The sequence below is a fragment of the Ischnura elegans genome, chromosome 10 (genome assembly GCF_921293095.1).
Source record: "Ischnura elegans chromosome 10, ioIscEleg1.1, whole genome shotgun sequence".
NCBI classification, from domain to species: Eukaryota; Metazoa; Arthropoda; class Insecta; order Odonata; family Coenagrionidae; genus Ischnura; species Ischnura elegans.
The window spans coordinates 42,712,779-42,740,771 of record NC_060255.1 but is presented as its reverse complement, the minus strand read 5'-3'; the positions used below and the strand labels follow the sequence as shown (position 1 = coordinate 42,740,771).

Genomic DNA, 27,993 nt, shown 5'->3' with positions numbered 1-27,993 from the left:
GCACCCGCACCCTTCTCCTTGGGGCGTACGCGACTTGCATTATTAAAACATCAGATGATGATACCGTCCTTCTTCCTCACCCTCGTTTCCAGGGATCTTTTCTCCCCTACCCGACGGTTACACGACCTACCCGTCCCTTTCTTCAAGTCTGCCCACATTTCCTGGTCGAATCCGCACCCTTTTTTTAGCGTTTCGAGGAAACTAGATGTGCCGAAAAAAGGTAGCATCATTTCAAGCGATACGTCTTCGAGAGATAACTCAATAATTCCCTAAAAGAAATAGTACTACTCAGAGGCAATTTGTAAGTTTTTTTATTTTAGTTAAATATTTTACGGATTCAGCAATATCGATAACTATACTTAACCAAGAAATATCATTATTTTCGTTCTTAATCCCATCGGTGCTTCATGAAATAAAATCAAATAGCAAGCAATCAATATTCCCTTATCAAAAATATCTTTCTCACAGGAGCTCCTTTGACGTTAGTTATACATTTAACAGATTCGGAAATACTGATAACCTTATTTATCTAAGAAAGAAAACAAATGGTAATCTCCACATTTTTAATGCATAACTCAAAAACCGTATTGCGTATTTCCACAATTTTAATGCATAACGTAAACGGTAAGCATTGTATCATTTTGAAGATAAGGTTTTTTAAGGACCTTGAAAATGAACCAATGTGTTGAAACCATGGTCGGTTGTTGAGTTTTGTGTTAAAAGTGTGGATATTATCATTTGTGTTATTTTACCATGACGATTTTACGCTAATCTAAGAAATATCATTTTTTCGTTCTTAATCAGATTGGTGTTTTGTGAATTAAAATTTTATGAGAAACGATAATTTTCTCCAGTTGTAAATTCATTTCACAGTCTTTGGGTCTATCAGAGAAAATAGTGCTGTATGATTTCTATTTTTGTTTTTGATATTACTTTGTGTATAAATCCGGAAACAATAATAAAGTTTTAATGTTAACCTTATATATTATTATAGTGTCCTGATGGAAAATTCTTTGGTGTTTTTACTTTTTTTGTTCATAAAATGTTGCGATTGAATTTTTCTTGTTATTACTTTAATCGATGTACTTTAGCCATAAATTACGTTAAATTAAGTGACCGTTCTAGTAAGTGACAGTTATTATTCTTGATGATTGAATCCCAAAGGTAACTGTAAAACATCAAAGATTTTTATGAATGACTCAATATTTAAAACAGAAAAACGGTAATAAAATACTAGGTATCACCTACTCTACACATTACGTTCTCGACTGCATAGAATTGTACACCTAACCTACTGCATTTACAACATGATGTGCGATAGTTCATGGCCGTGCAAAGAGCGGGCCCGCGACAAGGCTTCAGCATCTATGACAATGGAATTGACGACGAGATCCTGGCGTTCAATTCTAGTCAGAGGCCTTTCCACGGTAGAGAATTGCAGTAACGCAGGATCGGTGGGGGGTTGGGGATGGGGAGAGAGAGACATCTAGCGGATGGAGGGAGAATTTCGGAGGTGATGTACGAAAATGGTCTCAACGGGAGGAGAGGTCGAGAGAGGAGTAACGACGGGTTCAAGCACCCTGGCGCTTACTTCCTACCCCTTCCCTCGCCCTCCATACATGTCTCGTCTCATCAACCCACTCGAGTTTTGGAGCAGACTGCGTCAGTGCGGGACGATTTTCGCGCGAAGAGACAGTTCTTTCTCCCGCTTGGGTAAACTCTACGCTCGCGAATAATCCTGATGTGCTGGCGCGAAATATCTCGAAGAGTTCGTCCATTTTGTACGTTTTTGCCATGCTAATCGATTTTCATCCTCTGACGGTTTTTGCGAGGTAAATGTTTGAATGCATAACTATTTTTTCGATACGGCAGGTGCGTGTGATATTTTCGGTCGTATACGATTTTAATGAAGTTCACTGCACAATCTACGAGACTTGAAGGAGATTCTTTTACACTCCGGTGATTTGAAGGTCATTCTCCCACAACCGTAGAAAATTATGTCCGTGGACTTCCTTAAAAAAACCAAAACTGGTAAATGAAAAATAAATTTTTATATTATTTTATGTACACTTTTACTAATTTTAGTGACAAATTAGCATGGAAAAAAATTATTCCCCAAATTTAATGTCCACAGAATATGATTCGTCATGTCCGTGGACAGTCCCACATAGATTTTCGAATAGGTGTATTAACAACCTTTACTATATATTTTATCATTAAATCTATTATTAAACCATTTAAAACAATATAAGCATTCCAAAATAGTCTTTTTGGATTGCTTTTATTCATAATATTTATTATAAGATAAAAAAACATTTGTCCTACCCAAAAAAGCAAACTCCGTGGACACACAGAAAAAGAGGGAATTATTCATTGGATATGGTGGCAGCCCTGAACAACCAGTGTGTAAAGAAAGATATTATCAGCATTATTGGGTTATTTGAGTTTGTACTTGCTTTAGTGAGTGTTTTAACGCTGGAAGAAAACTTTTGGTTCAGTTTTGTGAAAGAGCCAAGATCATCAGTCATGTGTCAGTCCGTGGACAGGTATAAATTAGTAGAAGTAAAGTATTTTACTAATTACATTTGAGATGTCTTTTGCAGCTATAATATACAAGTTCAATGTAGTAACGACAGTGCCCTACCTTCTTGCATGTCCCAACTATAACTTAATTTAGAGGAAATCGTCATGTCCGTGGGCATCATGTTCGTGAAATCTGCAGTCCATGGACATGACAGATGGTAGTCAACATGATGATACCTACGCTAGAACTAGTTACAGAATGTCCAATGACAAATTTAAAAAAATATTCCATTCCGTCCACTTTGTACGTTTTATCATGCTAATCGATTTTCACCATCTGACTGTTTCCGTAAAGTCTGACTATTTTTTTTCGATACGACAGATGAATGCATTATTTTCGGTGGCATGCGATGGGATTGGTATTTAAAGCATTATCAAAGAGTCCTAAATGAGATTACTTCCCACTTCTGAGATTTTAGCAATGATATTTTGAAAGAAAACTTCGAATAAATGACTTGTAGATAGAACTTTTAGTTAAACATTGTTTAATGGTCACAAAATAAACACCTAAGTCCTTAGTTTTAAGTCAGTTATTGCTCGTAGTAGCAGAAGAGCTTATTTTTGGTCGGAATGTTTGTGAACTCCTTGCTGTGGCAGCTACTGTCGTTGGGGTAACAACTGACTTGGTAGAGCAGTTTTTCCTCTCATGTGGGTAAATTTTATGCTCGGGAATAATCTTGCTGGTATGCTCACGTAAACTTTAACTTATATTTTGCACATTTTGTTCATTTCTCTGGCTAATCAATATTTTTACCCTCTATATATTTTTTAAATGAAATGATTTTTTCCGCATTTAACTTTATCAACATAACAGGTGTATGTGTAAGAGACTTTTATACCTTTCGTATAATGCGATAACAGTGGTTTTATTAACATACTTCAAGAGAAATGAAACACCATCTTTTACACTTTGGAGGTGTGCACGATCATGTGGTGAAAAGTAACCACCGCGGAAGTAGATATGCTTACTTTTAAATGTTTCATTCCATATATTTGGCTTCAAATCACTTATTCAGATGATTGATGATTATTTTCAGAAGATCTCATTTTCACTAAAATAAGTCTTAGGATCGATTTATGTACGAAACAATATTCTCTCTTTGATTGTTGTTGCACTTCATGTTCTCTTTTAGGATGTGAGAAAGCGAAGGATTACTGTAATAGACTGCATATATTCGGTATTTTTTACGATTTTAGGATTAATCTGACGAATTTTTGGGACTCAAAGTCCCAAGAGAAAAAATCCTTCTCCCAGATCGGGATTCGATCCCAGATGCCCCGATTTCCGATCGAGTGCTTTAGCCAGCTGTCGATGCGTCATTCTTCACTGTGGATATTTGTGGACACCACCGGCGAAGGTGGTATGGATTTCTCAGCATATGATGCCACAAGCAGTTCAAATCGTGCACACTGCGCTCTCCGAATGTTTGGTAGTAAAATTTTACATTCAATTTTTTATGAAGTATGCTATCTTCGAAGTCAAATTAAATCCCCGGAAAAGAATAATGCCATGCATGGCATGATATTCACAAGGGTGTTCAGTTTATGGAAGCTATTATGTAACCATTGAAAGGCCATGCAGTGAAATAAAATTCAAAGAATTAACGCTTCAGGCTTGCATTTACGTATTTTATAGATCATTATATCAGTTTATAAATTAATTTGTGAATGAAATAGGCCTTGGTTGCAAATAATATATTTAATGCATGGAAAACTTTATCAGGAGGTAAATGTGTATTGTCTCTCTCCTATCTTCCTTCTCAGTTAAAACGAAAGAAATACCTTACCACTAGAAATTAATTCTTTTTTACCCCGGTATTTGAGTTCAAACCATTCGATTCGAAAACGATTCGATATTGATATTTTTTTCTCTTTCCGACGTTTCATTGCGTTGATATCGATTGATTATTAGGGATAATGAGTTCTGTGCCTCTCAGTAAATGCTGGTGACCTGGAAACAGTTGGACTAATTGAAGGTGGATATTGTGATAACCCAGGAATAATGAGACCCCATGTTTCATTACGTACCCATGGCCAGCCTTAAGCTTAAAACTTTTTTTCGCTCCACCAGTGAATAATGTGAATATAATGAATATTAGGTGGAGGAACTTTGGCTTTTTTTCCGCAATGCTTATCTATGGGTCAGTAGTGTGGATACTAAACTGGAAAGAGAGATCATTGATAATATTCGAAAAAAAGGTGTTCAATAAGATTTAAGCACCCTAATACGAAAAAATGGGATGGAAAAGGAAGTTCAATAAGGAGATTAGAGAACCCTACAGGAATAATGATATTATAGGTGAAGTTAGGGGTAGAAGAATAAGGTGGTTTGGCCTCGCTCTGACAAAAGAAGATGGAAGTAAGATGAAGGAATTTCTAAAAGCCAACGCAGATTGGTGAAGACCCAGAGGAGGACCAAAAAGAGATCACGGGCCCTTCTAAATCTGATATGGAGAAGATTGGAGCTCCAGAACAGGAAGTAAAGGAGAGAAAGAGATGTAGGGAAATTGCTGGTGCAGCTAAATGTCAACTAATACGTGATAACTCCATAGGCATGCCCAGCGAGGGCCAGGAGGGGGCAGCTATCCCCCTGGAAGCAAAAATCGCAAATGTCTTTCAGAAAAATTATATTTTTTCAAGCGAATAACTTCAAAAACTAATAAATAGTGATTACATTTTCCTTAAAATGTTGATTCCATTCACCTTTTCCATGCATAAATCTTAACTACAATTTGAGCAACCATGGCTTCCCCCCCAGTTTTGATCCTGGGCACGCCGTTGGATAATCCTATGAGTGAGTGTGAGGTACATAAAGTGTTGAAAGGAAACCAAATGTCGTTGAGTTATGAGTCGAAATTTCCATATAATTTTGAGTTTGACGACTGGAGCTTTATCTCAATCTTGGCTCATGTTAGATTTCTATGATTTATTTACCTTATTCAATGACTATCCCAAGCATGTCGGCAGTAAAAACCAATCATTGCTAGAAATCAAGCGTGGGCGAATTTGGTAGTCTACATTTTCATCTATCTCGGACAATTTGGCGACGGGCAATATATCTCGACTATGGCTTATTTTAGATTTTTTTACGGCGTAGGTACATTTCTCAATGGCTATCCTAAGTAACGTATTTACTCGCGTAAGCCTAAACGTAAAACATAACATGTAACGAAAAACTCTTGTTCCTCACGCACCCCCATTTTATGCCGGATCGTAGGAAAAAAAAATTCCAAAAACCATTTTTGTTGCGGTGTTATAAAGGAACTCGTGATTCGTTAGGTCGATAAATTTACGTTTCCATGGTTAATAAGTTTAAAACAATTTAGAAATGTAATTCCTATTAAGGTTTCCTAGTTTCAATGCTTAATTTTGGAGAAATAAACGACAAGAATTTTTGGGGAAAATGGAACGCGATTTACATAAACAAATTTGGAGGATTCGTGTATGCCACGCACCCCATTTTTTCACCGGCATTTCCGGAAAAAGAGGTGTACGGCTTCTATGGGTAAATACCACAATAAGACCACAACAGATACCAAGTATTGCAAGAAACCAAGCGTAGGTGAGTTATAAGTCTAAATTTTCATTTACTTTGAACAGTTTGACGACGGGAACTTTATCTTGAATTTGGCTCATTTTAGGTTTCCTATGGCTTTTCTACATACGATTTTTTATTGTCCAGGCGCATGATACTGATTTAGTCTTCTTGGGTTTTCCATCTGGTGAAATTCTTGTAGACCGTCGTTTAGATAGTTTCCTCCCCTATCGTCCTCAGGGCATAATAATTCAGGACTAAATCGAATCATGCCCTGAGGACGACGGCAGAGTTATCTGTCGAAACGTTTGCCAACAAGAAACTCACCCAATGGAAAAGACGAGTAAGTTTCACCAATATACCCTATCTTCATTTTTACCATTTTAGGTTTTCTATGGCCTATCCATACTATGTTCCTAGTAGGCGAATATTACTGGTGAAAGATTCTCGGGGTTTCCACGGGGTTATTTACTTGTGGGTCGACTTTTCGATACCTCCGCTATCGTCCTCAGGGCATAATCTTTTCATGCTCTGAGGATAATTTTTAGAGGTAGCTCTCGAAATGTCGGCCTGCAAGCAACTCACCCGGTGGAAAACCCAAGAAAATTTCACTTATGTGGTCCATCTATATTTTTCACCGGACCACACATATGACCGCAATGAATCAACTTGCTTTTTGGTGAAAATACCTTTAAAAAAAAAGGTAGTCTTTCTTATATTATGATGAGGTAAGAGTGGAATGAAGTGAGGTGATGAGCGCGTGGACGTCGTCTTATCCCTCCTGGGGGCACCCACGAAAGAATACGGCACTCGAGTGGGCGCGGATTATTGTTTCTGGGCTGAATGGGGATGGGGGCACTTCACGCCAACAATCCCACTCTTTCGGCCCACAAAACAACACTTCTCGACCTTTTGCCCCTCAGCAACCATTCTCTCACCCCCACCACCGTCCTCGTTCAGCCTTTGTTTTTTAAACCCACTTCTTCAAACCCTTCTACGAGAGCAAGTCTCAACCCCCCCCCTCTATCCCGCTCTTGTACGAGCGGAAAAACCTCTTGTCCTTTGGCAAACACGACGCCCAAGCCCAGGCTGATTTTTAGGGCGAGTCTGCTTCCTGGCTCGGCTGTGGGCGGTCGAGTTTCTGCCGGCCCCTTTAAGCCAGAGATTTCAAAACCATGAGCACGGAAGGGATTTTTTTAAAACCCTTTTTCGAAGCAAAAATTTTTTAATGCGGACCGATATTTCTTTTGGCAGGAGTAATATTTAGGAACTGATGATGAAAAATAATCCTTAATATGCTATAAAGTCGGGTGTATTTAAAAATTATTTACCACCATGTCTCAGGTTCGTCCAAATAAAATTACAGATTAAACATGATTCTATCTTTTTTCAATTTATTTACCCCAAAGTATTGTATTTGAAGAGAAGTTTTGCATTATAAATTTATGTGAATGCATAATTAAGCTGGAAAAAGAGATGGCTTTTGAAATAATTCGTGATAACGCATGTGTCAGATTTGGCACAAGCTGGGTATCATTCGTTAATTTTACTATACTACTAGTACTAAAAGGTTTTGCTTTTGGTCTGGCATTGCTACAACAAGGAACTGTTGCATAATAGTGGAGATTTCGTATTATCCGTGCCAGTTACATACGGGAAAATAAACATAATCGCACATAGGAAAGCCCAAGGGACCGGGAACTCACCTCGTTATAAGCGTGATTTCGCTTCATGCGAAATCCTTATAACGCGTGTTTTACTGTAAAGGTCGTTTTACACGGGGCACGTCATTGCGCAATCTGACGTATGCACGAAGGCGCAATCAAAATTGCGCCGTGTAAAGCGGTGACTTGCTAGAATGCACGTGGAAATGCGTGGATGAGAGACGTCTAAATAGTGTAAGCTCTAATTCCGAGCTCGCATTCTCGCAATTTCAACAATATTTTCCGACAGATGTCGCAGTAGTAACAATCGGAAGAAGCTGAGAGATATTAAATATGAGATATGTCACATTGTGTTAGTTATACGGTATAACTCGAATTAGTGCTATCGCAACAACAACTGTCCAAAGGAAAAATACCAGTATGTCAACAACGTTGCGCACGAAATTGCGGTTGTTCTTTCTTCTAACTAGTAACTCGCGAATAGCGCACTCAACAGGCGACAAAATTCTGTGAATGATTGCTTGATTGCGTGTGCCGTGTAAAGCAGTAACACATTCGTCTGCGTAATAGTTATTGCACGCAAGATTGATAAATGAATTCAGTGCTTACATGTGCAATGACGTGCCCTGTGTAGAACGGCCTTAGTAAATTTATCGCTATGAAATATTGAATGCTTGTTTGCGAGTACTGTGTGAAGCGTTAACGCATTCGTCTATGTAATAATTATTGCACGCAAGATTGAGAAATGAATGAAGTGCCAACATGCGCAAAGACGTGTCCAGTGTGGAACGGCCTTAATGAATTCATCGCTATATGATCGTGGTAGGTATTTTTCTATCCTTACCTTTTCGTTCTGAGGAATCTTTCGCGAGTGATTCAGTCTCGCCGGAGGGTGCGCGCCGCTGTAGGTTGAGGGAGGAGACAAAGGATTCTGGAGGTGCGTTTTTCCCGGTGCACGTTTGCGTGATGCCGGAGACGAAGGTGCACGCGTCGCTGGCTCGGAAGGAAATGAAAGGGATCCCGCCATTCCGGATTTCTCTCTTTGCCTTCCACTGAAGAATCAATTCCTTCATATTTATTTTGCCGCTCTTCGCTGGAATTTGTCATTCTCCTCCCTTGCTTTGAATTCCTTAGAATCTCCTGATGTTAAGATGCATTCAACGAGGTTTGATGCTTGATGGAAGATTCTGAGTTCTCTTTAAATTTTTCTTCCTGCTTCAGTTACCTCACTAGAACTGTTGTAGCATGAGGATGTAAATATACAGTGGTGCATAGTGGGTTATGTGCGATAAAGTTATCCCACTACCCATTCCATTTTTTTCTATCATAAAATAGTTATGAAATTAAGCTTGAGATTCCATACCGCAACCAAAGTAATATTTCCCGTTGTTCTAACTGTGACATTTGTCCTCCCAGCTTTGATTTCCTTATAGCCTGCTGATGTTGCAATGTATTTAACGAGACTTGATGCTTGATGGAAGATTCTGATTTCTCTTTAAAATTATTCTTCCTCCTTTAATTATCTAACCAGAGCTTTTGCAGCATAAAGGTGTAAAATTGCAGTTTTGTATTTCAGGGTTTGTTTGTTATAACCATTCCTTTATCAATTGACAACCTTTGTTATCTATCATGATATTATTGTGGAATTAAGCTTGAATATCGAGCTTCAATGTCATAAATAAGATAACACTCGCTTTTGTCTTAAGTTTAATATTGCAATTAATGAGATGGAATTCCTAAAGATTGCAAAGTTAATGATAAAATGACTCTTTATATTCCTTCCGTCTGAGTTGTTATCTGACTTCGTCAAAGGTGCTAAAACACTTATTTTTAATCGCCTCATGATGCGCGGATATCAGTAAAATTTACGATCGCAGATTTCAGCCGTAAGAATATATCGATCCAACACATTAAACCTATTCTTGATACAATGAATACAACTATGATAGTACTTTATTTGTATGCATTATTATGTCTTTTCACCAAAGAGTTTTTTGAACAGTAGGTGTAGAAACATATTAAAAACGGGATTTAAGCTCAATTATAACTAATTATAGTGTAACATTTCTTTACCATTCTTTCTGTTGTGACCATCAAAGACCAAAATCATGAATGTATGAAAAATGATGCTGATTTAAATTCCTACGTAACGTTACCTCTCAGATAGGTGCTTGCTTTGAAACATTGTGATTCCAGTACATCTCACCATATCAGTGTCCTAATACCCTTGTTTCCCTCTGTTAACCTCCTCGGTTCTGGCGTATTGTATAAAATACATCCATGTTTGACATTTGTACCACTTAACAAAGTGAAATGTCGTTAATGCAAGTTGTTCAGTGCTTCATGACGGCTAACAGTGTCATAAAAAAAAAGCGCATTAATCCCTTATGTTGTTTGCTAACATCTAATAAACCGGAAAGCTTTCAATTCAGACCATATACGTATAACTGCGTATGTCCCGGGACTAAGGAGGTAATTTGGATATTCTTCCTGGGTAAACAGCTTCAAGTATTTTCGGACTCGAGATGGTAAATATCTTCGACTTCTATGTCACGATTCGTGACGCCTTGGCTTGTCTTGAGCCTATCTGCAGCGGACATGTGCAACTGCAGCATATTCCCAAAGCCCATTAAATCCCTCCGTTAGGACGTGACGTATTTTGCTCGTTATCTACCGTAGCATCTTTCTTCCTTTATTAGCATAATTTGATCGAAATAGATTGGATCAAACCTACGATTAAAAGCAAAACTATCTAGGTTGAAACGAAGCAAATCTCTACCCTATGAAGGATATTGTTTGGTGAAGTAAAAAAAGAATGAAATCATTGCGTTACATTGCCACTCAGAGCAGTGCATTCTCTGTAACATTGTGATTCTAACAGTGATTCTAACATACCTCACCATTTTGTGGTCCTAATAATCTTGTTTCTCTAAATTATTCTCCTCGGTTCTGGTGTATTGTTTTCAATACATCCCTGTTTGAATTTTTTTACTGCTATGCAATGTGTAACCCATTATAACCCAATTTTGCTTCTAAACAACATCAAAAAATGTATGAATATTCAGCCATTACTTGGTAATATCTAAATTACGCATTATTTTGTGGTGCAAATGGTGTTAACGAAATACTTTGCTGCCACGATAATAATTATTGAGTGCAAAATTTCCAATTTCGCAAATTGAAAAATATTGAAATTCGATTTCTCCCAGAAGGAGCTGTGTATTAAAAAGGATTATAGGCGTTATTGCTACTTGTATAGTGATTTTTGACGGATGATTTTGACAGAAGCACATAAAGAGCTAATGGTATTACTAAGCATATAGTCAACTATAAAATACGAAAGTATGACGAAATATAACGCAAAAGGTCCCGGGATTGAGGAGGATATTTCCATATTCTTCCTTAAAAAAGTACCTTAAGTATTTTTGGACTTGAGAACGTAAATATCTACGAGCTGTACGTCACGATCCGTGACTTCTTGGCTTGTCTCTCGAGCCTATGTGCAGCGAAGATGTGCAACGGCAGCATATTCCCCGAGTCCCTGAAATCCTTCCGCTAGGACGCCATCTTGTGCTCGTTATCCACCATAGCGTCTTTCTCCCGTCCTGCGAAGTCGTCCCATCCCACTTTCTCAGGAAGCCTGCCTGCGACGAAGTTGTCGTTCCCATTTGACTCATTTCAATGTCTACTCCTTCCCCAACTTAAACCATTTCTCTCTCTACTTCTGCATCGCTCACTCCTTTCCTTGTGTTCTTTTCGCTGCTTCATTTATTTATTTTTTTCGTCCTGTTTTCCTGCTCAGGTGGGCGGGTGCCTACGAGGAGTGTGTTTGAAGGAGGCCCTTCTATACAAAAATCGACGCCTTCCACTAACGAGCCCTCGCGACGCTGGCGCCGCTCTCTCCCTTCGTGGCGCACGGGAGAGATAACTCGAGAGTCCCCTTAAACATATATATATAAATCTTCGCTCTCCGTGCTTCTTTTTTTGTTTTAGTAACGACATTTATGTCTTTCCTTCCTCTCTCTTTTTCTTTTGCCGTAGTTTTTTAGGTCGTGTGCTTTTGAAAGCACGCACACACCATCATTAAATATAATATTCTGGAGAAATTAATAATTTTCAATTTTTTTGCAGCATTTTCTAGTTTTTTTCTTGTCTGAGGAACGTTTTCAGTGCTTTAAATAACTTGAATATGAATTTAATTTAACCCCACTAGAACCAGGCATGCCCAACGCTGATGATAATTGGGGCAATAATTCTGTTTAAAAGAAAAATAGTTTTTATTTTGGAATGTGCTGGTCCCAAGTTCCTTTATCTTCCCGTGATATTATTTTACTTAGTTTTTTTTTCACGAAGTCTCTGATTTTTATTCATTTTTGTGCAGTTTAGTATATAAATTAAACGTATATTTCCGGTGAGACGTGTATATAAAATCTACTGAGCAATACTGCTGCTTAGAGTGAATTGTTATAATTTTACTGACTTTTTCAATTTGATTCAGAGAAATTCAATCATATCACGTTTCAGATGAGAAAAAAGTTTTTGATATTCATATCTCTCTTTAAAACTGGAAGCTATTCATTTTTTATAGGAATCATTAAGTTACATTGAATTCTCCATTACCTGATGACCTTTTCAGCCTTTTTAACATATTACTGCGAAAATGTCATGCGCAATACTTTTTGTTACTTTCATCAAACTATGGTTTTACGCATTTTGAATTACTATTACTTTGTTTCCAATAAATATTACAAATAAAGTGAAGTTTTTCCTTCCCTTTAATTGTACTACGTGCTAATATATTTTCTCGTGATTAAATTTTTCTGGAATAGCAGTACTAATATTTTTTTCCGAATTCCAGTTATTGCAATATTGTCTTGAAGACTTTGAGCTCGGCTGAAATTTGCTCCAAAAAAGAGACAGTTCTAAATAATAATCGAGTCTTTAGTAAGGGATATTACTCATGTATAGAGAAAATAAATGGAATACATATCACTATGTGCTTCCGTACCAGATAGTGACTTTTTTTTTATCAGAAGTTGAAATATAATTGAATCATAGCTTAAGGAATACGGTTGGTAGTGAATACTAGGGTAACCCTCTTATGCACCTGCAATGCCGTGTATGGAAAATAAAATTCATTTATGTTTTCTATCTGTCTTTATTCACGTAGGTAATGCTTAAGAAAGATATTCGACAAAACCGTGTGGATAAACAAATTTATTGGTGTTTCTCAACTGTCTTTATCATCGTAATTCCTTTGCAGTGTTTGGGAAATAAATAAGAAAAAAAAGATGATGAAAAGCAAATAATTACAGTTTAAAACATATCAAACTTATTCCCCATGAAGAATATTATATGACAAAGTACGTAAACGTATAAAATCGTATCCGGCTCGATTTTGTGAAATTTCTTAATATCCATGATAAAAAGTAGAACACAATGGTAATTTCCACACTTTTAATATCACAACTCAGCACCGACCATGGTTACAACACATAAGTGTCATTATCAAGGTATTTGTCCTTCCTTCCTGCCCTTCCTTGTCCTGTCCTTGATAATGACACTTATGTGTTGAAACCTTGGTCGGTGCTGAGTTGTAATATTAAAAGTGTGGAAATTACCATTGTGTTCTTCTTTTTTCATGGAAAGTAAGTAAAGACCAAATCCTTGCGTTATATTACCGTTCAGAGAGGTGCATCCTTTGATACACTGTGATTCCAGCGCACCTCACCATTTTAGGATCCTAATACTTTTGCTTCCCCTCTCTCTATTTCCGTATCTTTCTTGTGCCTTTCCTTTGCCATCAACAAGTGAGCAGAAGTGTTTGATCGGTTATTGTGCCGGATTTCAAACTCATTCGGATCGGATTGGGAAACCCTATCGGTGAGGATGTTTGCCTCTCTCCTTTGATCACGTTTCCCGGGTCACACGTTCTAGAGGATTTGAAATGGGGTATCCAAGTGCTCGAGGCTTGAGCCTTTGAGAGGAACCCAGCTTTATTTCAGCCTCCTTCGGCGGAGTTGACATTGTTTTCCGTGTCACTTGAAAACGCACAACTTCTCTGGAGTTGCAAGTCCTGTTAGTTCACACGATTATTAAGGGAAAGAACATGGTCGTAGAAATAGTTTTTTGCTGGTATATGGGAGAATATCAAGTGATTTCCCTGTTGAACTGAAATAACTTTTATTTAATATGGAAGGACTTCGTTTTTGCACGCCTAAAATTGAATGAAAATCACAACTGGGTATTAATACTGAAAGTTGTGAATCAGCAGGACAAGATAACTTTTTCTTTGCCGAAGTATTATTAACCAACCATTAAATTTATGTTACTTGAAGTTGTAACTTCGGAAGTTAGTCAGTAGTTTTATTCAGACCAGAGCATATTAATTTCACTTCCTCATGCTGTCATACTTTTCTTATAAATAAGTTACCAGTCCAGTAAATATCACTACTATTACCAGTTTAAAAGGCATCTTTAAACTAATATTCCACTTAAAGTTTTTATATACTTGCAAAAATAGACTAGTATAGATACTGGAGTTCTAAATATCTAAAAAAAAATGATGGCGGAGCTTAGCTCGTATAAGATTTGAACGGTATAGTTTCCCGCTCGTGAAGATGTATGCTTTTCTCATACACTGTTATCATTGTTGTACCCTACTCCCAATTATTTTATGAGCCTTGTTTTTTCGTTTAAATGCAATTGTAATACTTGTATGTCTCATCCTCTAGCCTTTCCTTATAGCAAACTTTTCTGCTCAGCTTAGTTTCAATTTAAAACGCTGGAAAATCTAAGAATTAATTTCGACTGTTTTCCATTATAAATGAATTATTGTTAACATATTAATTTTATATTTTTATAAAAATAAATTAGCTCATGAGCCTCCTCCTGTTACTTCTCAAGATATGCACCAGGTGTAGACAAATTTATCCGATTTTTATAAATATGAGACCACAATTTCAGACGTTCCCTGTTATCTTATCGCCGTTATTCATTGAACATTACGTTAAATATAAAATGATATGCATTCATTTCTTTCCAAGCGACTCGTGGGATCAAAACTACCGAAAAATGTGTGTCTTTAATGCAAACTGACAGCTCATTCATTATGTAAACATTCTAAATGTAATGAAAGATAGAGTTTCCCCTGCTGAATTTCTCCAAAATCCTTTCAACACGATACCGCGATTTGTCTGGGAAAGGACATTTGGGATAGGTCGGAAGCTTGCACACAAAGCGAAGCTAATATGCGCGTTACGTTCGTTACCAGCGACGCCTGGCGTTAAAAAAAAGAATAATTTCTTTGTCCGATGATGAATGGCCTGTGGGATTAACATTTCCCCTGGGAATAATGAGATGATTATCGCAGAAGTGGGAGCAAGTGGATATTTTTTCATTGGCTTCCTCCTTACAGCTTTTGTTATGTCCTTCACAAAAAATGAATCTTTCATTAGATTTCTGTGTACTGAATGAGGAGGGACTACTCATTTCACAGAGCGTTAATTAGGGAATCGATTTGTAGAATTTTTGTTAGTAGAATGTCATTTATATCGTTCAACCCTTTGATAACGGGTTCACAAAGGGACCAGCGGAAGGGAGTCCCACGCTTGGCTACCTTTTGAATCAGTGAAATTGTAAGTCATTAACTCCTTCTCTTCCAGGCCTCTTCATGAAATGCCTGCCTTTTCTTTGGATCTCCATTTCCCTTTTGTAAACGATCCGATCGGTATTGACACTAACGTCATGTATGGAAAATATCTACAAGTGATTTATTTTCAAGTCTCTCACTTGAGAATTTTTTCCAATAATAATATATTTCCTCCACTACATCACGCACTAAAACGCACGCCGATTCACAAGCTTTGGAACCGATAATATCCGTGAATATTTTGTTTTCAATAAGTTTTAATTACTTCTTTTATTTTATGCGTTAATGTTTTGGAAAAAATTAAGTTATGTATGCAACATCTACCTCAGCAAAAACTACTTTTATTCAAATATGGGACTCGCCTGTATGATTATGTTATTTCTTGTATTTTATAATGATCCAGGACACAGGGGTACTAATTGACAATTTTTCTGAATACAGTTACAGTTTACTAATATCTTAATGACCAATGAATTTCAGCAATTTTTTTACCAAATTTTACTTTAAATCCTTCTAAAAATACCCAAATATTCCAATTTCTTCGGTAGCCAGCGCATTTTTTGAATGGAAAAAAGAGCTTTTTGCTAATTCAAAATGTAGACTAACTATGCAGAAAATACTTGTTTTTCTCGGAAAATACCATTACGAAGTCCGCAACTCGGCACACCCTTATGTTAATCTTTCATGAAAATTTCCTTTTTGCTCTTCCCTACTTCAATTTATCATTTGAAAATATCCATGTCAGAGAGAAATGCATTCCTGAGGAAACACATCCACGGAGAAAGGGGCTCATATCATCCTCTCGCCTCAAGGGAGGGACCTCATGTATGCAATCTGGCTACTCTCCCAGACTCCCCTCTGAATATTGCACTGCAGTGGTTGCACGTCAAAAAGCTTTGTAGAGCCATTTGATATGAACCATCAGTTGAAGTACCTGCATATTTTTAGGTTCCTTTAGTCTGTGTTTGTGTGTGTGTTGAATCTTTGGCAACACTCTCTCTAAGATTCCGGAACCCGGATCTTTATATCCCTTTCAAGGAAACCCCCTACCATCAACAGGCCATGCTCCAATTCACCAACTCCGTCATAGTCTCTCTCCATTCAACCAAGAAGTCTTCCGCTTACTTCCCACCTTCCTCCCTGTTTCAACACACCTCCTTTACTTCCTTACCTCTTCCTCACCGTGCAATCACCCCTTTTGAGCGTTTTCTTCCCCTTCGTAACACAGTGCGCAGTCTAAAGGCTCGGTAAACCTGGCATTTGGGCGGATTTGGTCCCCCATCCTTGGCCCCTAGCAGGGATAAGGTTGAAGCTCCCATCTCTCTCTGTTCACGATGATTTTCTCACGGAAGTTAGGCATTCCGAGCCACTTGAGTTCAATGCACATTATGTACGGGTCGATTTTCTCGGGGAGACTTTTCTGCTTCCTCCCCCCTAATTTACATCACCACCCTTTCACTGCGCTCTGCAAAATTTTACCCGGGTCGCGTCCTGCGAAGAGAGAGATACCAAAGATTCCACCACACATCTTTTGGACCGCATAAACTCCTTCAATTCCACCTTTTCCTCGCCAAAACCGCATCTGAATTCACCTTCCGTGCCGTTCCGTCCTTTAGTTTTTTCTTCTTGTCTTCTTATATGGAAAATAGAAGGGAAAAAAAAGATGCCCACGTTCTTTCCTAAGATTTGCTCGCTTGATATGTGCCCTGTTCCATCCTATATACCCTCATTTCCTCACAGTCGTGCTATTTTTTTTCAACCTACCTACAAAAATCATTTTTTAGTCTTTTCTTCCTTTTTCATTATCCCACCAATCCTCTTATTCCGTTCCCATTTCATCTCTTTTGCTAGCCATGTAGCCTTTTCATTGTTTACTTAAAAGCCCCCTTCATCACTTCTTTTCATTTCGTGAATGAAGAGTCGGATTTCCTCTCTCGGGCTGGCATCTCTTTGTTGCTCCGTAATAATTCTACTTCCTCTCCCTCCGCGGAATTGAATGAATGGAAATGCTCATTATGGTGAGCGAGAAAGTTAATTTAAGAAAAATTGAAATTGGAAAAGCTTTCTCTTCAGAGAAGCCTAAGTACCCGAGATAATTGCTTTGCATGACAGGAATCGTCGATTGTCATTATCCTTATTCTTAAAAATTACTCTCGCTTTAAATCAGAAGAGATGGGACTCAATCTTTTGCTATCTAATTAACCGCTATTTATTTAGTATAATCTGACTATTCAAACTGAAATCTGAACGTTTGATGACTTCTTGAAGAAGTGATTCACTCAGTAAACTGCTACAAGATAGTGGCAATCTGCATTATGATCAGATAGGTTTGCGTTGTTATAATTTCTTTTTTGTTCATTGTTACAATATTTAGCGTATATAGATATGCCTCCTGAAGGAACGAACGTCGTTAAAAAAATTTTGGTTTTGAAATCTGCTCCAATTTTACTATGCTTAAGATATTTTCCAATAATTATGAAAAATTTACATTGTTTTGGTTCATAAAACATCTCTCATTGTTAAAAAAATCCCTCATCAGGTTATTCTTACTTCATCTGGTCCAATTATGCACTTTACTCATTCCGCTTGGAGTATTGGGAGAAAATATTTTGTAAATAGATTGCTTTATGAAGGATTACTCAGATACGATTAACGAAAACATGTTATTTCATGGTTTATTTATGATACACTAACACATTTTTGTGTGAATTGGTTGTAATAGTATTACAATATCTATATTTTGTCAGTGGAGTAGTATGTTAAGTAGCATTAGTCGTCAAATCACTCCAATGTTAAAACGCTTTACCCTTGGTTAAACAATTCCCGTAACGGTAGCTAAATTTTGGCGTTTATCAAATTTGAAAAATATAATAAGCATTATGTTATTTTTTAATTTTATTCTGTTCTTGGCCACTCTTATCTGATGGTTTCACATTTGATTCGACAAAGTATATGGAAATTTAATTATATGGCACTATGATGAAAATAGCATCCGTTATAAATCAACAAATATGAAATTTTAGAAACAAAAGTTGCGGTATCTGAATGCATAAAAACACAAAGAATTTGATAAATAGCATATTTGCGATACTGGTGTAGAGCTATGTACTCTGTAAATGCTTGTGCTCCCAAATAATCCCCCTCGCTTTAAGAAATGATAAAATAAGATGAAAAAAATTATTTTTGAAAATTTTTCCCAAAAAAAGCAGTTTTATTCCATGCTTCATATGTGTACCCATTCTAAATGTCATGTTCCACTTTTCCGTTCCATGTCTTCGAATTCTCATTTATTTCCGCGCCATGCACCACTCCCTTCCTACTTGCTGCGGGAATTTTCTAGCCTGGAAGCATGTGCAGGTGTGGTACTTCTTTCATGTAAACGATTTAAACTCCTATGGAGATATGCATGTCGCGGTGGCCATAGGCCTTTTGTGCTGTCTCCTCTCCTAGGTACTGCTCGGTCCATCTCCCGGTCGTTGTCATTCACCAGGCATGAAGGGTAACGCAGGGAAAAGTTGATAAAAAAATTATTAGCATTCGCATCGATTACCATGGATATGGAATGAAAATAAAGGGGATACGTAAAAGATAGTAGATATAAAAAAAAAATATTTTTCCGTCTTATGCAGAGTGTTCCATTTTTTTGCCCTCTAAAGCACAGGGGTGCAGCTAGGAATTAAGGCTAGAGAGGGTTTCAGGCGCAAAACACTGGAGTGTCTGAGGGTGTGGAATACCCGCCAGGGTAAGCGGGAGGTGCGGGGGCCCTCCCCTATAAAATTTTCCAGATGAATGGTTCAAAATGGTGACTTTTCCGGCCATCTGAGGGATTTTATTAATATATACACTATTATATAGGTAATATCAATCCAATGAAGTGAAATGGATTAAACTTAATAATTTATCTGAGCTCTGGGGGTGGGGGTTTATCCCCCAAGACTAAATCACTGCTAAATCACTGCCTCCGGATAACGCTTCGTATTCACCTCCAACGATTTCAAAACTATATTTTTCCTACTCCTCGGTGTGGAGTTGACGTCACGCCCTTGAGTAAGTGTTAGCAGTTAGTAATGTGTTTTACAATTTATTCTCCCATAAGTGATGGATTTTCTTCTCTGGAAACATCAATTTTGAATGAGGAGACGTGGATATATTGGAAAAAATACTTTAAGATTTATACGGCATATTATATTATCGAAGCCTACCACGAGAGGAGGTGACATGTCTTTTTATGTTAGAACACGTGGAAAACTCTTCGATAGCGACGTTATTAGGTTGTAGCTTTTGTTTAACACAAATGACGCTGTAAGCAATTGGTCTCACCGGATATTCATGCCTTAGCATTTTTTTCAACTTTGTATAATTAATTCCATAAAATTAGCCAAATTCGTAGTAGTCAATCAGGTTTTGGGATTAGTCTAAATAAAATATCTTTACATGAATTCTCACTTTTCACCTCATCACTTGATGATTTTCATTATTTCAAATAGAAGAACCAAAGATAACCAACTATGGCTACAGTTACACCTTTTAGATATTGTGAGATATAACGCCCACACCATTAAAAGTTATCAGGAAAAATAAACTATCTATTAGGATAATCATTATACAAAATTTTATCAGCCAAAATTCTGTATGTGAATAACTCCAACAAAAATTCTTCTTCTTCTCGAATCCATTGGAATTTATTTCCTTTTCAGCCACAGCAGTTATATTTGACAAATAAAGGCTACTCACTATTAAAAGTATTCACCAGTTCGTGCGTTGTGTTATTTCGAACTAATCCTATCTGATTTTAACGAAACTATACAATATTCTCACACCATTATTAACAACATAACATAAGTTCCAATACTTTTTAGAATGCATGAACGTTTGCATAGAAATTCATAATACTAAGTTTTATCCATTGGGCTTGTAACTAATCCTATCTGGTTTTAACGAAACTATACAATTTTCTCGCACCATTATTAGCAACATATCATGCGTTCCAATACTTTTTGGAATACATGAACGTTTGCATAGAAATTTATATTACTAAGTTTCATCCATTGGGTTTGGAGATCAGAGATGTTCTTAGCCACTAAGGGCATCGGCGAATCTAGGGAGGGGACGGGGGCACGTGCCCCACCCCCCTCCCCAGACTTCTAAAAATTTGCAAAATTTTTAATACGGTCCCGTTATCATTGCGCTTTTTTTGTACTACGGTGTATTCTTGTGCCCCCCCAGAACAGAACTCTGGATGCGTCTGTGTTTGTGCCCCCCTCAGAAAGAAATCCAGGATCCGCCCCTGACTAAGGCTAAGTGCTCATTTTAATACTATCATTTCTTTTTTTATAATAAGCTAGACTTTATTTAAAAATGATTTCAAGGGCCAAAATTAAAGCTAAAAGTACCTACAGCAAAAAAGCATGAAATAATGTCAGTGATTAATATCCTTGGGCAAAATCCCCAGGATAATATTTTTTTGCTTTCATCGAAAGTCTTTAATTCTTTCAAATGTGAATGCTAGGTTTTATTACATGGCAAACATATAGGCATACATATTATAATATTTTGATTTTTCAAATATTTTTAATCAACCTTACTTACTTACTTTGGTTTTATATTACCGGGCCCACAATCCGGCCGCCTCTTCCCCTGGGCCAGGGATCTTTTACGGAGTTTAAGGAATTTAAGAGGCAATATACATTAGATGTGAGTTTAGGCATGCAGGCCAAATTCTTTCACTTTTAAGCTTATTGTAGAAGACCTTTTGGACTTACAGGTTTTACCGTCCTCCTTCCACCAGTAGGTACAATCAGACATCTGGCAACTATTATTTTGTGATAAGTAGATGAGTTTAGAGACATCAGTAATTATTTAATAAGGTACTATATTAAATCTTAAATGACTTTATATTTAGAAACTTGTCACCTGGTAAAAATGGTTGAGAAGCCATATGAAATGGCTTCTCAACCCTTATGCACCGTAGTAATTTATTTTCGGTTTTAACCCCTTGCGGAATCAAAGACCATTTCGTTATGATCCCTTGAAATGGTGCCGCTCTCTCCTGGTCGTTGCAACATGTCGCTGTGAAATACATCTCAGGACAAAACGTTAAATATGCTACCGATATGGCCACTTCAAAATTGTCCCTTGACAAGGTTGGACTAGAGGTGAATCATACTGCGGTACAATCTAAGAATGCAGTCTAATACTTCATGATTTCTCATATGACGTGGAGAAAGAGATCCCTATTAGTTTCTGTCAGGTTGAAAAAGAAATGATGTATGCTCGTGGAAGATTTGGGTCGTGTATTTTTCAAGATGTTTCTTCATTCATTAGACTAAGGCCGTACTCATTTCTTCTTTTTAGCAAGTTTTTACTTCAATCTATCATCCTCTGTGTTTGAGATTTTGCCTTTACGTAAGCTACCGGAGTTCTTTTACTATATTTCTTCCTATTTTAGGAATGATATTGTCATGATTCAAAAGCATCTTGGAGTTTCATCTCCCGTTGTCGTGAACACTAGATTTTGTACTTCAAGAGGACGTACCATTTCCAGTCGTATTTTATAATTTTTTGCTTCAAATTTCGATGTTCAAGCTACGTTTATCATTTTTAAGTTACGAATATGGGTAATGTATAGCTGAGTTTTTATTTTACATTAACTCTATCTTTCAAAACACAAATATTTTTCGTTGAAGGAAAAACTGAAATTTTTATATGTGATAATAAGGAAAATGATTTAGTGGGTTGAATTCTTAAATATATCCTTAAAAATACTAATGCAACTGCATGGATTTTAAAATAGTAAAAAAAACCTGCCGAGCAATAGTCATTCTAATGCTTTTAAAAAGTTACCACTTCTCCAAAAAAATGTACTATTTTCAAAGCAGTTGAAATTAAGAAAGTTACTACTTTTAGCGATTTTAGTTTTGACTGAACCTATATTTTCTCTCAACAAATCCATGGCTAACAATTTTCTGCATACATTCCATTTAGCTATACATTCCAATTTTAATCCTAATGGAAGAAAAGGCTGCGCTACTTCAATGTTTAGTGGCCCTATGGAGTCTTTGGTTGCTTGACTTCCATGGAGAATCGATAATTAACCCATTAATCCCCAGCGTTGCGTAAACGCAACATTATAGAATCGTAATTATTAGAAAAAACCTTTGCGTCAGGATATTTTTTTCTCTGGTTTTCTGAATTCCTGAAATACCTTTTGTTCTTATTCAGTTATTTTTGGAAAAATTTTCATTTAAATAATAATTTTTATTTTACTTCGAAATTTGCCTATTTCGAAGAGTTGAAGTACTAAATATTGTAAATCATTTTTTACAAAGATTTATTGAGTATTCTTACTATAGGTAATATTTTCTCTTAGTTCGAAGTTTCTTTATTCATCATGTTTATTTTTGTCACAAACTTCCGTCGTTACTGGCATAAATATGGTTGTGGTAAATAATGTTGCGTTTACGCAACGATGGGAATTCTCTGGTAGACCAGAGGGCTTTTCTCAAAGTATAACGAAACTCGTCAGTATGGCTTTTAATCGACAACTTAGTCTTTTGGAGGCAGTTTAGCTGCATTTTTGGCACTCAAAGGTCGTGAGTTAACAAAGTAAAAGGTGAATGGCATCTTGAATTTCAAAATGGCCATCGGTACGAATTTTACATTGAACACTGGTACTTCGTGGGGTCAAACTTGCACGCACACGTGGAACCGATACAGGGCTTTTCATTCCCATGTCGTTGAGTGAAAGGATTACTTTGTAGACGTTAAATTCAGCTTCAGATGCATTCAGTTTCAGATATGGTAGAATGAGAGGGTGAGAAACGTGTTAGTTGAAGCAGGATTGTGATGGAAGGTGGAGTGTTCCTCTGTTCACTCAATGTAATTTTCTCCGTGCAATCCTGAGTTACCTATTTTTTCTTTTATCGCTTAGGTGATGTAAGGCTAATGATCTAGCTTCAGTTGGATTCGTATCAGTTAGATAGTCCTCTGAAATGCATCTTTATCTCTCATCCAGTAATCATATCAATAATACCGCAGTAGTTTTTGCTCGGCGTTTTGCAAAATGATTCATCCAGGGGTTTCATTCAGATTTAAATGTGAAGAAAATTTTACCTGTTATTTCTACGCCTCAGACGTATACTTTAGAAGAACCGTCAAGTAGGTACCTGAAGAATATAAATTAACAGGAGAGGTGATGTATAATATTTTCTAAACTTTGGAACTACAATGGGGATTACATCTTCTCAGTATTTCAAATATGGATGATTGCAGTAGGCAATTCAAGGCAAATCACAGTTTATTCAAGTAGTATTTAAAGAAAAATCGTCCAGTTAACGCGTACGCCCAGGCAAAAGATGCAGAGAACAAACAGGTTCATCTAAATGTGAAAAAATAGAATCTTCATCCGTAGTAGTCCCGAATTTCTGCGTGAAAAAAGTAATAGAAACACTTATTACTCATTATGGAGGCCACTCACCAATCTGTCACTTATTTCTAAGTCGAAAATTACTTGAAATAATTTTGAGCTACTCAAATAACTACGATGAGGAAATAAAAAACCATGCATTTACTCAGAGTAAGGCAGATTAAAAAAATATAATTGGAATTCTAATGTTGTCGGGGTATCATATATTACCGCGCACTGAGTTGTACTGGACAAGCTGAGAGGAGATGTCTGTCGCAATTGTGAGGCAATGTATGACGCGGATTCGGTTTGATGAATTACCTAAATAAATATCGACAGCTCTTCGATAATTCTCAACTACACACAGTGATAAATTTTTGAAAGTCGCTATTCTCAACGGACTGAACGAAAATTCCATTCAGTTAGGAATTTTCCTAAGAAATGGTTCCATCTTTCAGTTGGCACACAGCTAAAATGTTATTCGTTGGGAACAATTCAGACTAGGTTATACATTGTGGTGTCTGGTCTCTTCTACAGGCTATTTTTATCAATATTTGCCATATGGAGAGGCGGAACTTGAAAGTGATATTTCGTGAAAGGTGTTCACGAAGATTCCCGAGGAAAATCGAAATATCATCAACGATTACAATCAGGGAATGGGAGGGGTAGATTTACTCGATAATTATGTTGCATGTTACCATACCCAGATTTAGGGCAAAAAACCTCTATTCCGAAAAGGGGTTGATAGTCCAAAGGTGATTCCGAGGTGATTCCGTGGTGATTTTCGCCAAAATCACGGGCAAAGCAATTCCTTTGTTAGAATTTCGGTCTGAGATCGTAAAATTTTACTGAGGCAAGTAATCGTTCCCAATACAATGCTGATGAATATGCTGATTTGGGATAAAAATCGGTGCCCGCTGGCGGGACACATTAGGAAAAATGACATACCAAGAGATGCCCGTGAAGGGAGAATTGGGCATTTCATCAGCAAGCATACTTATAACTCCCGGCAAAGATGTCGAGTGTGCAAATCAAAGATAAACTATGTTGTGAAAAGTGCTACGTTTAATTCCACGCTGAATATTATTGAACACTACATCAGAAAAGACGATGAAAAATAAAATACGCAACCTAAGTTTTAAAAAGTTATTTTTTGTTTTTATTTACCGGGGTTTTCCCAGCGTTGCGTAAACGCAACATTATGTAAATCATATATTATGATGAATATAATATTTTTTTCTGAAAATTAATCTTAATTAGGCTAAAATAAACCGTAAAATACGAAATAACCTAAGATGAAAGCCCTATATGCAGTCTGGGGAATAATGGGTTAATCACTTCATGGGTATTTAACATTTAATTAGTTTGGAGTAATAGGATTTAAGTTAATAAGATTTGGAGTAATAGGATTTAACATTTAATTAGTTTGGAGTATTACACATTTAATATGACTAGGATATGATATATTTTGCATAACTTTCTGTCTTTCTTCCTATGAAAAACTTTATACAGTCATTATCTACGAGCTAGGATTTTTAATGATTTGTTATTTACGTTGTTGTTTTAATAACTAAACGAAAATATGTCAAAAAATTATTTAAGTGCTAGCATAAGGTTGATGTGAAAGTTCAAGCAAGTCTGGTAACGTTAACGCATATTGTCAGAAATCACATTGCGTTCGTTACCTGGAGAGTAGAGATTTCAAAATATCGTGGAACTAGAATATGAGGGTTGCTCATCAAAGGAAGGTTTGGAATTCGGGGCACTTTATTTCAATTTTCAAGAACAAAATTAAATTAATAAAGACCATAAGATCCCTGAGTGGAAGTAATTCCGCAGGAACCATCATACCCGTAAATTTCTATGTTAGCGTAAAAATATTATATTTTCTAAGGAGGAGTAGAAATTTGTGCTTCTGGGTGAAGAGTCATATTTTCAATGCTTGGATAGGAAGGGCGTTCATCTATGAAGTAACTACATATGCACTGAGTGCATCCAACCATTGTGGAATGCGCAGATATTATTATTCGCGTTCCTAAATTCCTCCAGCCTGATCGTACCATTGCCATACAAAGCCCTTTTTGTCTCTACTATGTGCACCAGAAAATTTCTCTTATAAAATCAGGGCTACCGGCATCGCTACCTCTATTCCTTTACTATTTGCCGGTTTGAAAAAAAAATCAAGGAAAGGAAATAATTCTGTGGTTTATTTTCTCTCTTCCACTGTTCTGCTCTCATTTTTTCTTTCATCTCGGAGTTCGAATCGGTGCATACCGACAGAGAGTCGTTTGGCTCAAGCACTTTACTGCAGAGAATCATTCCTTGTGCCTCCATCAGAGGCATCAAACCCTTTTCCTTCCGTGTATCTGGTGCCGCCTCGCCCATTTGATGGAGACGAATTTCCAGATGTTGCGATTTCAAGCAGATTTGCAACTTTAAACTTGAATCGATAGTTGGTACCAGTGGCATCGTCATATTGCTGCTATCGATAGTTGGGGTACCAGTGCTGAGAGGATTGAATTTTTGAACTCAAATTTACTTAGCCAAGGTTGTATATAAAAACCTTTACTATTTATACATGTTTATAGTTGTTTTAGGATTAATATAGTTGAATTCTAATGAATTAATAAATTACAAATATATGTCAATTTTTCACAATAACCTTCAATGCCACTTTACCACTATCTTCAAAATCAGAAAACATTTTTATTTACCGTTTTATTTATACTTAATGATATGATGTTAAGCCACCTGACGATAGTACAAAATTGTATTTATACCGGCCATGAAAATAAAATGAAGCAATTCGTGGAAAATGACGTAACTATTAATTTACCATACATGCAATTAATGCAGTCTCGTCAAGCTAACGGAGGTAAATTTCTAGACTTCTCAGTACCAAAAAGCTTTTAAACTAAGATTTGATTTAAATAGTATCTACCATCGCAAAAAGGGATGTGTAGAAGAAAAACGAACATTATATGATGAACTAACGTACAAAAATTCAATTAAGTCAACCATTTTGGCTTTTTTTGGAATTTGATAATTTTTAAGTTTCATCTGGTAAATTATTTTCGCTGAAGTTTTTCTACTTCTATATATTAGAATTACCTAAAAATTCAAATACTCATTTATTTCATTTTAAATCTCTATTACTCAACACAATTATAGCACTATAAAGTCTTATATTTTAACCTATCGTTGTTAAAGAGAAGAATAAGCGCGTTTTTCTCCTTTAATTTCTGATATGCACAATAGAAATTAGGAATGTGTAGAGTATTCTTCTTGGGTTTGCTGCTTTTGAATTCCGTCAAATAATTATTAAAAATAACGAACGTTGAGACCTATCATTTAGGCAGTAGTTCCGAATTGGATTGCGGCGTCGAGAAGCAGGATGAAGTTTTAACGAAGTAATGTCACGCTGAGTTGGCACGTAGCACGAACGTTCTCCATGTGCCTCAGAATATTGCTCGTAAGGGTTTCTAACTGACGGCATAGTCTCCATTCACAGTGCAGCAACTGATACCACTTTCGACCTTGCCAACAATGAGTCCACCGTTCTTCGGTGTACAAGGACGCACTTGGCTAAAACAAATATTTAGAACACTTCCCAAACAAAATTGAAGTTTGAACGTTGGAAGTTTCAGTTTTGGGAAGTGCATGTAACGTGGGTTTGTTGAGAGAAATTATGAAGTTAAAACTTGCGGTGGAAATCGTTGCAGTTTACTTTTTGTAGCCTCTCGATATCACTAGATGAAGTAAAAATGCATGTAGCAGTTTCCGAGGAAGAACCGGAGTAAAGTAAACATCTCTCTCGCAATGGAGAGAGCACGGGAGTTTTTCATATTTTTACCATCAAGCCCCGCTCTTTTCATTACTTTTTGACCCAGAGGAAATAATTTTAAAACCAGGACTTATGAAATCCGCACCTCAATTTTTTTCATTCCGAGTGTTTCTTGAATTTCCCTTGATCTGCTGCAAAAATTGATTCGAACTCAAAAAGAGAAAGAAAAATTTGTTATGGAGGTGTTTTTGCGCACCACTCTATAAAAGCGGGTTGGTTATGGGATCTTTGGAAATCGTTGGTAAATGTGAAAAAAATACGACTATATAAAGTAGATTTAAAGGGTGTTTATTCTCAGGTTTGAGAGTAGAA

General features: G+C 36.8%; 1 protein-coding gene across 2 annotated transcripts in view; it reads left to right on the top strand.

The window, feature by feature from the left end:
• LOC124166743 (hemicentin-1-like) overlaps positions 1-27,993 on the top strand; it is a 671,962-nt gene that overhangs the window by 239,753 nt on the left and 404,216 nt on the right. The window lies entirely within an intron of this gene.